Source organism: Stegostoma tigrinum, chromosome 44 (genome assembly GCF_030684315.1).
Source record: "Stegostoma tigrinum isolate sSteTig4 chromosome 44, sSteTig4.hap1, whole genome shotgun sequence".
Lineage (NCBI taxonomy): Eukaryota > Metazoa > Chordata > Chondrichthyes > Orectolobiformes > Stegostomatidae > Stegostoma > Stegostoma tigrinum.
The window spans coordinates 9575509-9591648 of NC_081397.1; the positions used below are offsets into that span (position 1 = coordinate 9575509).

At 42.8% G+C, this 16140-nt stretch overlaps 1 protein-coding gene across 5 annotated transcripts in view; it reads right to left on the minus strand.

Moving 5' to 3' along the window:
• Nucleotides 1-15622, minus strand: part of LOC132207015 (late histone H2B.L4-like) — a 55852-nt gene extending 40230 nt beyond the window's left edge. For 2 of the 5 annotated variants that reach the window (XM_059642193.1, XM_059642194.1), the window contains exons 1-3: nt 15268-15402; nt 14420-14501; nt 7019-7100 (exon numbers count right to left, since the gene is read on the minus strand). The gene's annotated coding sequence lies outside the window, so the exon portion shown is untranslated. Of the gene's footprint in view, nt 1-4456; nt 4620-7018; nt 7101-11805; nt 11962-14419; nt 14502-15267; nt 15403-15599 lie in introns of those variants that run through there. The other 3 variants (XR_009443264.1, XM_059642195.1, XM_059642196.1) reach the window with 3 other exon arrangements.
• Nucleotides 15623-16140: the final 518 nt, after the last annotated feature.

A 16140-nucleotide genomic window follows, 5' to 3' on the forward strand; every position in this document is an offset into this window, starting at 1 on the left:
ACGGTCTATAATTCCCTATTTTCTCTTTCCCTCCTTTCTTGAAAAGTGGGACAACATTAGCCACCCTCCAATCCGCAGGAACTGATCCTGAATCTATAGAATATTAGAAAATAATTACCAATGCGTCCACGATTTGTGGAGCCACCACCTTAAGTACCCTGGGACGCAGACCATCAGGTCCCGGGGACTTATCAGCCTTCAGACCTAACAATATATCCAACACCATTTCCTGCCTAATATAAATTCCCTTCAGTTCATCCATTACCTTAGGTCCTTCAGCCACTATAACATCTGGGAGATTCGATCTGTCTTCGCTAGGAAAGACACAAGGAAAGTACCTACACAACTTCTGCCATTTCCTTGTTCCCCATAATAAATACACCCATTTCTGACTTCAAGGGCCCAATTTAAGTCTGAACCATTTTTTTTTTCTTTTCACATTCCTAAAAAACATTTACTATCCTCTGTAATAAGATAATAAAATGTGAGGCTGGATAAACACAGCAGGCCAAGCAGCATCTCAGGAGCACAAAAGCTGACGTTTCGGGCCTAGACCCTTCATCAGAGAGGGGGATGGGGTGAGGGTTCTGGAATAAATAGGGAGAGAGGGGGAGGCGGACCGAAGATGGAGAGAAAAGAAGATAGGTGGAGAGAGTATAGGTGGGGAGGTAGGGAGGGGATAGGTCAGTCCAGGGAAGATGGACAGGTCAAGGAGGTGGGATGAGGTTAGTAGGTAGACGGGGGTGCGGCTTGGGGTGGGAGGAAGGGATGGGTGAGAGGAAGAACAGGTTAGGGAGGCAGAGACTGGTTGGACTGGTTTTGGGATGCAGTGGGGGGAGGGGACGAACTGGGCTGGTTTGGGGATGCAGTGGGGGGAAGGGGAGATTTTGAAACTAGTGAAGTCCACAATGATACCGTTAGGCTGCAGGGTTCCCAGGCGGAATATGAGTTGCTGTTCCTGCAACCTTCGGGTGGCATCATTGTGGCACTGCAGGAGGCCCATGATGGACATGTCATCTAAAGAATGGGAGGGGGAGTGGAAATGGTTTGCAACTGGGAGGTGCAGTTGTTTGTTGCGACCTGAGCGGAGGTGTTCTGCAAAGCGGTCCCCAAGCCTCCGCTTGGTTTCCCCAATGTAGAGGAGGCCACACCGGGTACAGTGGATGCAGTATACCACATTGGCAGATGTCCTTTACTATCCTCTTATATTTTTGGCCAGTGTGCCTTCGTACCTCATTTTTTTCTCCATGTATTGCCTTTTTTGTTACCCTCTGTTGGTGTTTAAAACTGTCCCAGTCCTTCGGCTTCCCGCTCATCTTTGCTATGTTATACTACTTCTTTTTTATCTTTATACAGTCTTTAACTTCCCTTGTCAGCCACGGCCGGCCCTGCCTCCCCATAGGATCTTTCTTCCTCTTTGGAATGAACGGATCCTGCACCTTTGCATTATATCCAGAAATACCTGCCATTGTTGTTCCACTGCCATCCCTGCGAGGGTATTGAACCGTTGAACTTTGGCCAGCTCCTCCCTCATAGCTCCATAGTTCCCTTTGTTCAACGCCAATACTGACACTTCCGATTCTCCCTTCTCCCTCTCAAATTGCAGATTAAAACTTATCATATTATGGTCACTACTTCCTCATGGCTCCTCTACTTTGAAGTCCCTCATCAAATCTGGTTCATTGCACAACACCAGACCCAGAATTGCCTTCTCCCTGGTAGGTTCCAGTACCAGCTGTTCCAAGAATCCATCTCGGAGGCACTCCACATCAATCTGTATCTGTCAGTTTCAGTTACAAGAGTCTTGACAGTGCAGTTATTACAGTTTTTAATACATACTGATCAGGTACTCAACTACAACTGCAATCACCCCAATCCCCACTAATGGAGCTGCATCAAAACACTGTTCAAGTGAGCCATAACACACTGCAGCATCCAGAGCTGCGTAAAGCCGAGGAAGCACATTGGCACCAACGACATAGGTAGGAAGAGAGATGGGGATTTAAGGCAGAAATTCAGGGAGCTAGGATGGAAGCTGAGAGCTAGGACGAACAGAGTTGTTGTGTCTGGTTTGTTGCCCGTGCCACGTGCTAGTGAGGCGAGGAATAGGGAGAGAGAGGAGTTGAACACGTGGCTACAGGGATAGTGCAGGAGGGTGGGTTTTGGATTCTTGGATAATTGGGGCTCTTTCTGGGGTAGGTGGGGCCTCTACAAGGAAGATGGTCTTCACCTGAACCAGAGGGGTACCAATCTCCTGGGGGCAAAATTTGCTCAGCCTATTCGGGTGGGTTTAAACTAATTCAGCAGGGGGATGGGAACCAAAATTGTAGGTTGAGGACAGAAAAGGTTGAGAGTAGGGAGGTCAGAAATAAAGTTTCAGGGATGCAAGATGGCGCCGGCAAGCAAGAAGTTGCTTTGAAGTGTGTCTACTTCAACGCCAGGAGCGTCTGGAATAAGGTGGGTGAACTTGCAGCATAGGTTAGTACCTGGGACTTCAATGTTGTGGCCATTTCAGAGACATGGATAGAGCAGGGACAGGAATGGTTGTTGCAGGTTCTGGGATTTAGATGTTTCAGTAAGAACAGAGAAGATGGTAAAATGAGGGAGGTGTGGCATTGTTGGTCAAGGATTACAGTTGCAGAAAGCATGTTTGGGGACTCATCAACTGAGGTAGTATGGGCTGAGGTTAGAAACAGGAAAGGAGAGGTCACCCTGTTGGGAGTTTCCTATAGGCCTCCGAATAGTTCCAGAGATGTAGAGGAAAGGATAGCAAAGATGATTCTCGATAGGAGTGAGAGAGACTGGGTCGTTGTCATGGGGGACTTCAACTTTCCAAATATTGACTGGGAACACTATAGTTCAAGTACTATAGATGGGTCAGTTTTTGTCCAGTGTGTGCAGGAGGGCTTCCTGACACAGTATGTAGATAGGCCAACAAGGGGCGAAGCCACATTAGATTTGGTGCTGGGCAAGAGCCCGACCAGGTGTTGGATTTGGAAGTAGGTGAGCACTTCAGTGATCGCGATCACAATTCTGTTATGTTTACTTTAGTGATGGAAAAGGATATGTGTATACCACTGGGCAAGAGTTATAGCTGGGGGAAAGGCAATTACGATAAGATAAGGCAAGATTCAGGGAGCATAGGATGGGGAAGGAAACTGCAGGGGATGGGCACATTAGAAATGTGGAGTTTATTCAAGGAAAACCTCCTGTGTGTCCTACATAAGTATGTACCTGTCAGGCAGGGAGGAAGCTGTACGGCGCGGGAGCCGTGGTTTACGAAGGAGGTGGAATCTCTGGTAAAGAGGAAGAAGAAGACTTATGTTAGGATAAGATGTGAAGGCTCAGTTAGAGTGCTTGAGGGCTACGGGGTAGCCAGGAAAGACCTAAAGAGAGAGCTCAGAAGAGCCAGGAGGAGACATGAGAAGTTGTTGGCGGATAGGATCAGGGTAAACCCTAAGGCTTTCTATAGGTATTTAAGGAATAAAAGAATGACAAAAGTAAGATGAGGGCCAATCAAGGATAGTAGCGGTAGATTGTGTGGGGAGTCAGAGGAGATAGGGGAAGCACTCAATGCATATTTTTCAACAGTATTCACTCCTGAAAACAGCAATGTTGTCGAGGAGAATACTGAGATACAGGCTATTAGACTGGGTGGGATTGAGGTTCACAAGGAAGAGGTATTAGAAATCCTACAGAGGGTGACGATAGATAAGTCCTCTGGGTCGGATGGCATTTATCTGAGGATCCTCTGGGAAGCCAGGGAGGAGATTGCCGAGCCTTTAACGTTGATCTTTAACTCATCATTGTCTGCAGGAATAGTGCCAGATGACTGGAGGATAGCAAATGTGGTTCCCCTGTTCAAGAAGGGGAGTAGAGACAACCCTGATAATTATAGATCAGTGAGCTTTACCTCAGGTATTGGCAACGTGTTAAAAAGATTATAAGGGATAGGATTTATAATCATCTAGAAAAGAATAAATTGATTAGGGATAGTCAGCACGCTTTTGTGAAGGGAAAGGCGTGCCTCACAAATCTTATTGAGTTCTTTGAGAAGGTGACCAAACAGGTAGATGAGAGTAAACCTGTTGATGTGTTGGATTTCAGCAAGGCATTCGATAAGGTTCCCCACAGTAGGCTCTTGTACAAAATGCGGAGGAATGGAATTGTGGGAGATATAGCAGTTTGGATCGGAAATTGGCCTGCTGAAAGAAGACAGAGGGTGGTAGTTGATGGGAAATGTTCATCCTGGAGAGCAGTTACTAGAGGTGTACCGCAAGGGTCGGTGTTGGGTCCACTGCTGTTTGTCATTTTTATAAATGACCTGGATGAGGGTGTAGAAGGATGTGTTAGTAAATTTGCGGACGACACCAAGGTCGGTGGAGTTGCAGGTAGTGACGAAGGATGCTGAAGGTTGCAGAGAGACATAGATAAGCTGCAGAGCTGGGCTGAGAGGTGGCAAATGGAGTTTAATGCAGACAAGTGTGAGGTGATGCACTTTGGTAGGAGTAACCAGAAGGCAAAGTACTGGGGTAAGATTCTTGGTAGTGGCGACGAGCAGAACGATCTCGGTGTCCACGTACACAGATCCTTGAAAGTTGCCACCCAGGTTGACAGGGCTGTTAAGAAGGCATACAGTGTTTTAGCTTTTATTAATAGAGGGATCGAGTTCTGGAACGAAGAGGTTATGCTGCAGCTGCACAAAACTCTGGTGCAGCCGCACTTGGAGTACTGCGTACAGTTCTGGTCACCGCATTATAAGAAGGATGTGGAAGCTTTGGAAAGGGTACAGAGCAGATTTACTGGGATGTTGCCTGGTATGGAGGGAAGGTCTTACGAGGAAAGGCTGAGAGACCTGAGGCTGTTTTCATTGGAGAGAAGAAGGTTGAGAGGTGACTTAATTGAAACATATAAAATAATCAGAGGGTTAGATAGAGTGGATAGGGACAGCCGTTTTCCTAGGATGGTGACAGCGAGCATGAGGGGGCATAGTTTTAAATTGAGGGGTGAAAGATACAGGACAGATGTCAGAGGTAGTTTCTTTACTCAGAGAGTGGTAAGGGAATGGAACGCTTTGCCTGCAATGGTAGTAGATTCGCCAACTTTAGGTACATTTAAGTCATCATTGGATAAGCATATGGACGTGCATGGAATATTGTAGGTTAGATGGGCTTCAGATCGGTATGACAGGTTGGCACAACATCGAGCGCTGATGGGCCTGTACTGTGCAGTAATGTTCTATGTAAGAACGCTGATACAGTGTCTACAGAAATGACGGGGTTACCTGAAAAGCATAGTCCTTCAACACCTGCACAACAGACGACAAATGGATAACACAACACTTCCAGAGACACTGGTCTCCCCACCATACATGAAAAACATATCAGAAATGACCACCATATTACCCCGATCCAACAACCACAACTGACAGAACCAACGTTATTTGCGAGATATCGTGGACAGATGCCAAAAACATTACAAAGGCCAAACTGGTAGGAAGCTAGACATCACAATTCATAAACACCATCTAGCTACCAAGAGACATGGCCAACTATCACTCATCTCAATACACATGGACGAAGTGGGACACCGATTTGACTGGGACAACGTACTCATCTGAGGACAAGTCAACCAAAGACATGCATGAGAATTCCTGGAGGCCTGATATTCAAACTGGAATGCCATTAACAAATGCATAGAGCAGGATCCCATATACCAACCACTGAGAAACAAATCCGGAAGTGATGTCAGCCACCCCAGCAAACTGCGGCACATAAACAGCCAGCAGGACACAACAGCAATGCATCACCAGAGGTGCACTGAAGGTATTATGTCGTATGGTGACAAAATGTCTGTAAACAAGCAACAACAAGCTTGTCAAGCAATTCAGCAACAGCATGGTTATTAATCTGACCCCAACGGTTCCTGCAATGCAAGTGTGACAGCAGTTATCAATGGGTAGCCGCCAGTTTCTGCAATTTCAATGTCACTGTTATCAATCTCTGAGTTTCTGCTTGGTGACCATGTGTGCAGTTATCAATAACGGCCTGTCGGCTTCTACTCTGTGAATATGAGAGTAGTTACCAAACTGTACCTGTCAGCTAATGCTTTGTAAAACTGGGAAGGCTGACTCCAGTATCTGCAGCTCTTGCTATCTCTAAGGTTATCGTCAATCAGTTCCTATCAATTTCTTACGTATGGATATGCGCATGTCGAGCACCTGTACCTGTCAGTACCTCATAATTTGCCAGTAAAGTTATCAATATGTACCTGTGGGAATATACGTTGTGAATATTTGAGTATAGTCATCAAACTCTAACAGTCAGTATTTTTTTAATCTGTGGATATGTGATTGCAGTTACAAATCTGTACCTGTCACTTTGTGGTCTATGAAATTGGGAGTTGTCATCAATATGTAGCTGCCAGTTTCTGCTGTGTGGATATGTGAAAGTAGCTACCGTTCAGTTGCTGTCAGTTTGCTATTTGAATGTGAGTGTTGTTTACGAACGTGTGCATACCAGTTGCTATGATGTGAATGTGTGAATATCTTTATTAATCTTTAGCTGTCCGTTTCTGCAATGTCAATGTGAGTCTCGTCATCATTTTTTTTGTAAGCATTTGCAATACAAATGAGTGAGGTTAGGTATCAATCCATACCGGTCATTTTCTACTTGTAAAACTGGCTTAATTGTCAGCAGCCAGGAATATTATCGGTGGAGGTGTGACTCATTATGTGATAGTTGCTATGAGAGTAATTTTACGTGGATTTCATTCAGATACTGAGTGTATAATTTCAGTCTATCCATCTTCAAAATGGTGTAAAAGTCAATGGGTGATGAATTCTGAAATTTGTTGGAACTGTGCATTTGGAATGGAGAGATAAGAAAAATAAAGTTTCATTTCCTCAACGTTGTTTTACTGTTTGTTTGAACATATCTGTTGGAAATTAAGCTCACTGTGTGTCTGACTCAATCTGCTCTGTGACTGTGGAAAGGATGTTCTGACAGTGGGAACATACCTGCTGTTTGTCAGAAGGATCTGGTCACACTTGCCATTGTACTGAAGAAATCTTACTTTGTCTTGGTCCTTCAAGTGTTTTTCTGCAGGAAAACAGAAGAGATAGTTCATGTAAACCAGCATCAGTTGGGTTTGACAATGTTTAACTGATCAACACAACATTTAGTTAATAATCATTTGGATATTTTAATATCACTAGGAATTCTGACATAACTATGGGTCTTGGTCCAATCTAGCCCTGAGCTGCTCCTTGTCTGATCATTTCTAAAAACTTCAACACCATTTGAATGAGGTCCTCAAAGTAAATGATACCTGTACAGCTCCATGACTGGAACTCCCCAGTGGAAGCTTGTCAGTGGATATGAGTTTAGTTATTGATCTATTCATGTTAGTTCCTAATTAGTGAATGTGTGACTGTAGTTATCAATGTGTCCCTCTAAGTCTTTGGTCATTACTCATGAATTACACAGCAGAGAATGGCAGGGACAAAATGATAAGGAACTATTGATCAATTTAAATTATACAGCACAGAAGGTGGCCATTGAGCTCATCATCTCCATGCTGACCCAAACACCCCAAAATGGCCATCATAATCCGATCTTCTTGCATACATCCCATAGCCCTGCAGCTTACAGAGTTAATGTGGAGGTCCAGGTATGTTCTTACAAGAGTTGAGAATCTCTGCTATCAGCAACTCAGGCAGCGTATTTGAGATAAGCACCCTCTCATAAAAATGGTTTTTCTCCCATCATTTCTCATCCTCTTGCCACTTCACTTAATCAACTCCCGATGGTTTTAAACTCTATGCCAAGGGAAACAGATTCCCCCTGTTGATTCTATCTCTGCCCATCCCAATTGCCTCAAACATGGCACTCCCAGCTTTCACTGTTCAAAATAATACAGCTTCAACCTCTACAATTATTCCTCATAGCTACAACTCTCCAGCCCTGGCAACATTCCAGTAAATCTTCTCTGCAATATATCCAGAGCAATAACATCTTGCTGTAATATGGTGACCATAGCGGCGCACAATACATCAGTTCCAGCCTCACCAGTGTCTTATATAGTTTCATCGTTCTGGCCCTACTTGCGTGCTTCATACCTCTGTCAAAGAAGGACAGCATTCTATATACCTAGTTTAACAACCTTATCCACCTGTACTGCTATTGTCACACTCCAGTACACTTGCACACCAAGACCACTCACTTTATCTACAATTTCCACACCACCTCATGTATTCCCATTTCATGTCCTTTCACCTCTTGAAATGCATTACCTCACATTTATCAGAGTTGAACTCCATGTGCCACTCATCTGCCCCTTCCACCAAACCTTCTCTATCATTTTGGAGCTGACAGTTATCCTCTGCACTACCAGTACACTGATAAATTTTTGTGTTGGCTGAAAATTTCCCAATCGTAACCCACACGTTCAAGTTCAAGTTGTTACCATATAAAACAAACAGCAGCAGTCCCAACACTGAGCTGTGCGAAACACCACCTGAAATAGCTTTCCATTTACAAGGGCAGCCATTGACCATTTGATTCCTGTTGCTGAGCCAACTTTGCTTCCAATTTAACACATTGCTCTGTATCCCATGAGCCTTTCTATTTCTGATTCATCTGCTGCATGGTACTTTATCAAATGTCTTACTAAAATCCATGTAGTTAACATGCATTACACTACCCTCACATTCACGTGGCAGTCACTGACAGGTATCGATTGACAACTAAAATCACACATCCACATTGTGAAAACTGGCAGGGACTGATTGAAAAATACAACTGCATCTTCACACAGCAATCAGTATCTGTTTCTGTTATTTAGATGTGAGTTTTCTTATTAATCTGTTGATAATGATGTGTGAACATGCAACGTGAATATTTGGGTGCAAATTTCAATCCGTACCTGTCCACGTCTGCTCTGGGAACCTGAGAATGTAGTTATTCATCTGCAACTATCAGTTTCTGTGATGTGAATATATAAATGTAGTTATGAATTTATAACTCAGTTTCCTCTACGCGAATACGAGAATACAGTTATCTATTTCTACCGATCATTCTTGGCTATGTGCATATACGGACATTGTGATCAATCTGTCCCTGTCATTACCTGCTGTGTGAATGTTGAAGTGCAATTGAAAACCTTTTCCACTCAGTTTCTGTGATGTGAATATGGAAATATAATTATTATTTCCCCCTGTCAGATTCCGCTCTGTGAATACGAGTGCCTCGTTGTGCCACATGAGGCTTCGGAGTGTTACTGCAAGTTTCTTCCGATCGGTTTCTGCTTTGTGAATTTGAGGGTAGTAATATTGTCAAAGAGTCATACAGCTGCGAAACAGACCTTTGGTCCGACAGTCCATGATGACCACAGGCATCAATTTCATTCCTTTCCTTTCAGCATCTGTTTGTTGTATGAGAGAGAGTTTTCTAATGAGCTGCCAATCTGAATTAAAGATAGGTATTGGTCGAAGTCACACTGTCCTTTAAATGTCTGTTTGTGTTTCTAGCTCGGCATGTATGATCTGATACCCTTGGTGAGGTGTATTATAAAATCATCATAGCACTAATTTATACCACATTAATCATAAAGAGAGTGTGAGAATTCTCTGAAATAGTCAGTCTCCCACTGAGATTGCAAGTGTGGTTATTGTTAGTTTCATCAGCATCGGGCTGACGTTCACCATGGGATCAATTCAGTGTCTGGCATTGTGTGTCAATGTGTTCCTCATGCTTTGTCATCATATTTCACACGGATAACGAATGGGTAATGTTGTGGGTAATGTTCAAATGGGTAATGTTGCATTGAGCATGTTACTTGTAGGAACTGCTGACATCCTTCTGTTGTTCAAATCTCTGCTGCTCAACATGAATGAGATTTTACCCAATGCCCTATGAATCAGATCATGTAAATGAAACTGTTTTAATACCTTTGTCAGTCTCTGACTCTGTAGATGCAGTTTGGTTAATGTCCACAAATATTGAGTCTCTGTACAGGTTATGATAGTAAGTTTGGTTCTCGATTGGGCAGTCACTCATCTGACTGTGTATTTCAAATTTATTCCTCCTGTAACAAGATCATTATGTGAGCGTTTCTTCAATCCATTGCCAATAATCTCCAGTTATCTGTTTGCATCTGTATCTGTTCACGACCCTATTTGCTTTCTTCTTTGGTCCATTTAATAACACCTTTATGCAGTACTTCTGTTCGAGATGAGAGCTGCTTTTTAATTTGTACCTCTTTGGAGGCAAATTACATTGTAATGTTTATTTCATTTTAGACTTGGCCTACTATAGTTCAGTTCCAACAAAGGAAATTGATACATTAGTTACATGTCCAAATCTAAGACATGGTGCGATATTTGGAGGCATATTTAATCTGGCTTTCAATTTACTTCTTGAGCTGTTTCAGTAGAATTCATCATTGATCATGCAATAGCTTCAGTATTTTCTAATGTAGTGAACATGACTAATTTACTTTATGCCAAGCTGATACCTCATACTTAATCCTAAAGGAGAGCATTCACATACCGGGATTGAAGTACTTCACTCTTACCCTGTCCTATGAATGCTGAATGAAAGAGGAGCTCTCCCACCCAGGTGATATTTAAGAGAAATGGCATTTTCTTTTGTTTTCGCCTGGGTATCTACTAACCTGGCAGCATCTCCGTGTTTTGTAAGTTATTCTGTACCCACCGTGCATTGGCACAGGAGCTGCTGTTATGAAACAAGACAGACAGATACACTCAATTGATCCTATTTCCATCTTCCTGCATTGCGTTACTGAGCAGATTAAGTATTTCTTGGAAAGTGGGCAGCCAATTACCACCATGGCAGAGGACAGAGTTTTCAGTTCATCTCTCCTTTCGCATATGGGAAACAGCCTATGTTCTTCAGTTGTTTGTGCCTACAACATTTATAAGCAAGTGAAAATGCAAGACATTGCAACTGAAATGCGTCTGTGCTTTTCCTCAAGAGTTGAGGACAGAAAATAAATGGATCTTTGTAAAGGATACATTGCAGAGACTAATCGCTGTGGTGATATCAAAGGATATTTTCAGGATGATATTAATATCATTCAACATTGCATAGTGGCACAAGTCTTGGAATGCTGCTAAACTAAAGATGTTAATTTTCTATGTTATTGCCAAAGATGAAGTGCAATGAACAAATGAACTGCATTGCGGCTGACTGACCACAATGTTGCTTGTGCAGGAAAAAAAATTAGCTTTCTCACTTCGATTTTGTTTTATGGCACAGACATTAACATGCTCGGTGTTGAACTTTTGTTTTCTGTCATGTAGTGGGTAAAACTGGGGCCGTCAAACTGAATTTACTGAAGAATAAACACTGTTGAACCCTCTTTGCAAAATATAAATGAGGACGGTTATGTAGTTATATTGCTTGTTTGAAAAAAATGGCATGAAGCGTCCTTGTGTTTGATGTAAAAATTCAGATGGAATGTCAAGAGGAACACAGGGCTATTTGAACAAAATTTAAGCTAATTTGAAAACAAAAGGTCTATGATTATAAAGTCCTCTTGCTTAAGATAGAATAAAAGATATTCTAATCATGCTAGGTGAAGCAATTGACAACTGATAAAGGTGAGGATGATACTTCATCTGCCAACATGACACATTTATGGAATTTGAATACTGGCTGAATTGATGTAGAATTGTCGGCTGGTTGTTTCTAAACAGTGCAGGTTCAATGAGAGAAAGGTCTGTTTGCTGTGCTGCAGACATCTATGAATATATGGGTGTGAGTGATAAGCATTGATCCGTACTTGTTGGTAGCTGTCACGTGAAGATATAAGCGTCACCATCCAACTGTCCCTCTCAGTTTCTGCTGTGAAATATGAGAGTTTAGTTATCAATCTATATCCATCAATTCCTCTCTCATGAATGCAAAAGTGTTACAAATATGTCCTAGTCAAAATCTTCTGTGAATATGCAAATGTTGTTATCAATCTACATATGCTTATGCTTTTGCTTTCCTGTCATGTGTGGATGTATTTATCAGCCTGTACCTGTCAGTTTTTGCAGTCTGAATGTGTGTGTAATTATCTTACTGTCCCTGTCACTTTCTGATGTGTGAATGAGTGTACTGTTATCAATATGTGCCTGTCAGTTTCTTCTCTATGGCTGTGCAAGTGTATTTACCCATTTGGCCCTGTCAAATCCTGTCCTGTAAATCTGACAGATGAGTTATTAGGCTATGCCTGAAGCTATCTGGTTTGTGAATGTGTGAATGCATTTATCATTCTCTCCCTGTATAATTTCTAGGGTCGGGTTTATGTCTTATTCCGGCTTGGTCTGTCTCTGGTCTGGACACATTTAGAGTTTAATGTTCATTTGTTGTTGCAAGCTCACTGTATGAGACATTATTAATTGTATAGTCAACAATCTAGGTTATCTGCCTGAATGTAGGTTATTTTCTGTATCATTTCAGGTCAATATTTGATTTCCTTCTGGTCTATTTAAATAGCAAAGTTTATATACAGTAGAAGTGTTTCAGATGGTTTTCACTATTCAGTTTGTAGTTTTATGCAAACAAATGCAATGTCAATGTCAATTTCAATCTGAAACCTGTCCTGATATGCAATTTCTCCAGTTTGTAGAAAAGGAAATGACACATTAATTACCTCTAAGTCGATGAGATGGTAACACGTAGAGAGGTGAAATTAATCTCTTGCTCGATATATTTCTTGGACTACTTCTTGGGAATTCAGTGTGTCAAAGAACAAAAAAAAAAATTCCAGCAAAGGAACAGGCCCTTTGGCCCTCCAAGCCTGCGCCGATCCATATCCTCTGCCGAAACCTGTCGCCTATATTCCAAGGATCTGTATCCCTCTGCTCCCTGTCCAGTCTTGTGTCTGTCTCGATACATCTTAAAGTGACACTATCACGCACATCTCTACCACCTCCGCTGGCAAAGTTTTCCAGGCACCCACCGCCCTCGGTGTAAAGACTTTTCCATGCATATCATCCTTATACTTGTCCCCCCTCACCTTGAAATCATTACCCCTAGTCATCGAGTTCCACACTCGAGGAAAAAGCTTCTTGCTATCCACCCTGTTGTTGCAACTCATGACTCTGTCGGCCTCAATCAAGTCCCCACTCAACCTCCATCTTTCTAATGTAAATAATCCTCATGTACTCAAACTCTATTCAGAGCTAGCACCCTCCATACCAGGCAACATCTTTGTTAACTTCCTCTGCAACCTTCTCCAAAGCATCAAGATCCTTTTGGTAATGTGGCGACCTGAACTGTATACAGGATTCTAAGTGTGTACAAACCAAAGTCCGATACAACTGTAACATGACCTGCCAACTCTTGCACTAAACGACCCATCTGATGAAGCAAAGAATGCAACATGTCTTCTTGGCCATTCTATCGAACTGTGTTGCCACCTTCGGGTACAATGGACCTGAACACCCAGATCTCTGAGCATCAATTTTTGCCAGGGCTTGTCCATTTTCCGTATAGTTCACTTTTGAATTGGATCTTCCAAAATGCATCACCTCGCATTTGCCTGAACTGAACTCCACAAAATTTGTCCAATTTTTTTTCCCCCCCATATAATGAATGAGTGATATTCACATTATGAACACGGGAGTGCATGTACACATGAGGATTGAAGTATTTAGCTCACATTCTGTTCTATTTGTCTCTTATCATGAAAGGCTACCTCTCTGACCTGAAATCCGTGAGTGGAAGTCTTCTTCAATATTACACATTCTGAGGTTTGCAATATACATGATCTTCATGGCTGTTAGATGGTGTAACACATGTGATGGGGATAGTGTATATATTTACAACTCAGTGGAGTGCGTGTGTGCCAGAAAGTGTGCACACACACTCTGCTGGCATTCTACGTTAGGCTTTGGGACAGGATGTGCATTTTGAAGGCACATTATTTAATTGTTCTGGCTGTGCCTGGGACATCTATTTGACAAAAGATTAATGCTGTCCTGCTCGGTTACTGATAATAATGTCAATGTTTTCCTCCATATCTGTCCTCATTATCTGCTAGATGTATGGTTGGTGTAACTATGTAGCAGCATGAACTATTTCTTCACCTTGACAGTAACTTTGAAAACATAGTTACTAAATGCAGATTTACTGCAGTTCTTTTGTGTCTATTTCAGATGAAAATTCAGTCTATTCATTTTCAAAAATGTTGTAAATGCCAATAGGCTACAAATGATGAATTTTTTTGAAATGGGGTGGTGTGTGTTGAGAAAACAGAGGGAGAGAAAGAACTATTTGTATTTTGTTGGTTGTGTTTGACTGTTGTCTTGAAAGCATGTCACCAGAAATTGAGTTTAATGTATCTCTGACTCAATTTGTTCTGTGCCTGTGGAAAGGATGTTCTCTGCTCGGACATGGTAACATACCTGTTGTTTGTTAGAAGCAGCTGGTCACCCTTAGCTTTGTATTGGCCAAGTATTACATTGTCTTGTTCCTGCAAGTATTTTCCTGGGGGAAGACAGAAGAGTTTACTCCTGTAAATCAACATCAACTAAGTTTTACAATGTCAAAAAGATTAATGTAATATTCAGTTAGTAATTATTAGGATGATTCTTTTCTTTAACTTCTTCTGATGAAGACCAGTGCTCCAAAAGCCTATCATTTTAAAATAACCTGTCGGATGATGACAGTGTCATGAGACTTCTGCCTTTACTTAAAATCATCAATTCAAACACAGCTCTGATTCCATTTTAACCTTGAGCTGCTCCTTGTCTAAGGATAATTTCTGTTTTAAATATATATGCTTCGATACCAATTGAGTAAAATCCAGAAGTGGAACGATAATTGGACAGCTCTACGTAAGGTGCTACCCAAAGCCACTGCGATGTCTGCGCCGTTACCAAATCCCAAATCACTAACTGTAGAATACATTGACTCTGATCAATGTCCGTTACAGGGTTCTTATACTTCCATAGTCTTATCTGTGTTTCGACTTAGACTGCACAATGTTAACAAACAGCATGAAACAGAAGCCAAACAATGAATTTCCAGCAGTGTTTAGAAGACTAAAAGCTACAAGACTGACCCCCAGCAGCAGCTTCTTGCCGCTGTGTCTCCCTCAGCAGGCCCACACACAGCCCGAGAAAGGCCTCTCTCTCCAAGTTCCGGGACCAGTTCCTGCTCCGCTCGGCCTCTTACCGACAGCCCCCGGTTCTCCCTGAACTGAGCCCGAATCAATGTCGGTCTCGGAGCCCACTCTGTGTCCCAGACTCACATCTCGATGCGCTGCTGGAAGGAGCCTGCTGTTCCCTCGCTTCCCTGGGCGCTGGTCTCTCCATTGCGGCCTGTTTCAAACAAACCTCTTCCACTCACTGACTCAATGCCCCTCAATGGCAGCGCTGGGGCAAGGCCTTACGCATGCGCTCCTCTAAACAAACAAATGCTCTTTTTCGAGGGGGTGGGGGAAATCGCGCATGCGCTACTTTTCCGAATAATTCCCAGAAACAAACTTCAATTGATCATTTCCCCAATTCACTTTTCTCCCAGTTTCAGCAAAGCAACTGAGGGCTGTGGGGGAAAGAGCAGAGAACGTTTGTATGTAATGACTTTTCTTTCCGACGATTCAATTCCAATTCGCAAAAACAAGAGCGTGAAACAGAAGCTGAACGATGAACTTCGATCGTTTCCCGGAACATGTTAGTAACTGCCTCCCTGCGGCTGTCTCACAATCTGATGGGCAAGTGGAGTAGCTGCCGGCCATTCGACCCTTTAGATGTGCTCCCTAATTCAAAACATCACGTCTAATCTTATGACAACACAGTGTCGAGCTGGATGAATACAGCAGGCAAAGCAGCATCTGAGGAGCACAAAAGCTGACGTTTCGGGCCTGGACCCTTCATTCGAAAAGGGGGATGGGCAGAGGATGCTGAAATAAATGGGGAGAGAGGGGAGGTGGACTGATGATGGACAGAGGAGAAGATAGGTGGAGAGGAGAGTATGGATGGGGAGTTAGGGAGGGGATCGGTCAGCCCGGGGAGGACAGATAGGTCAAGGGGGCAAGATGAGGTTAGCAGGGTGGAAATGGAGGTGCGGCTTGAGGTGGGAGGAGGGGATAGGTGAGAGGAAGAACAGGTTAGGCAGGCTGGGA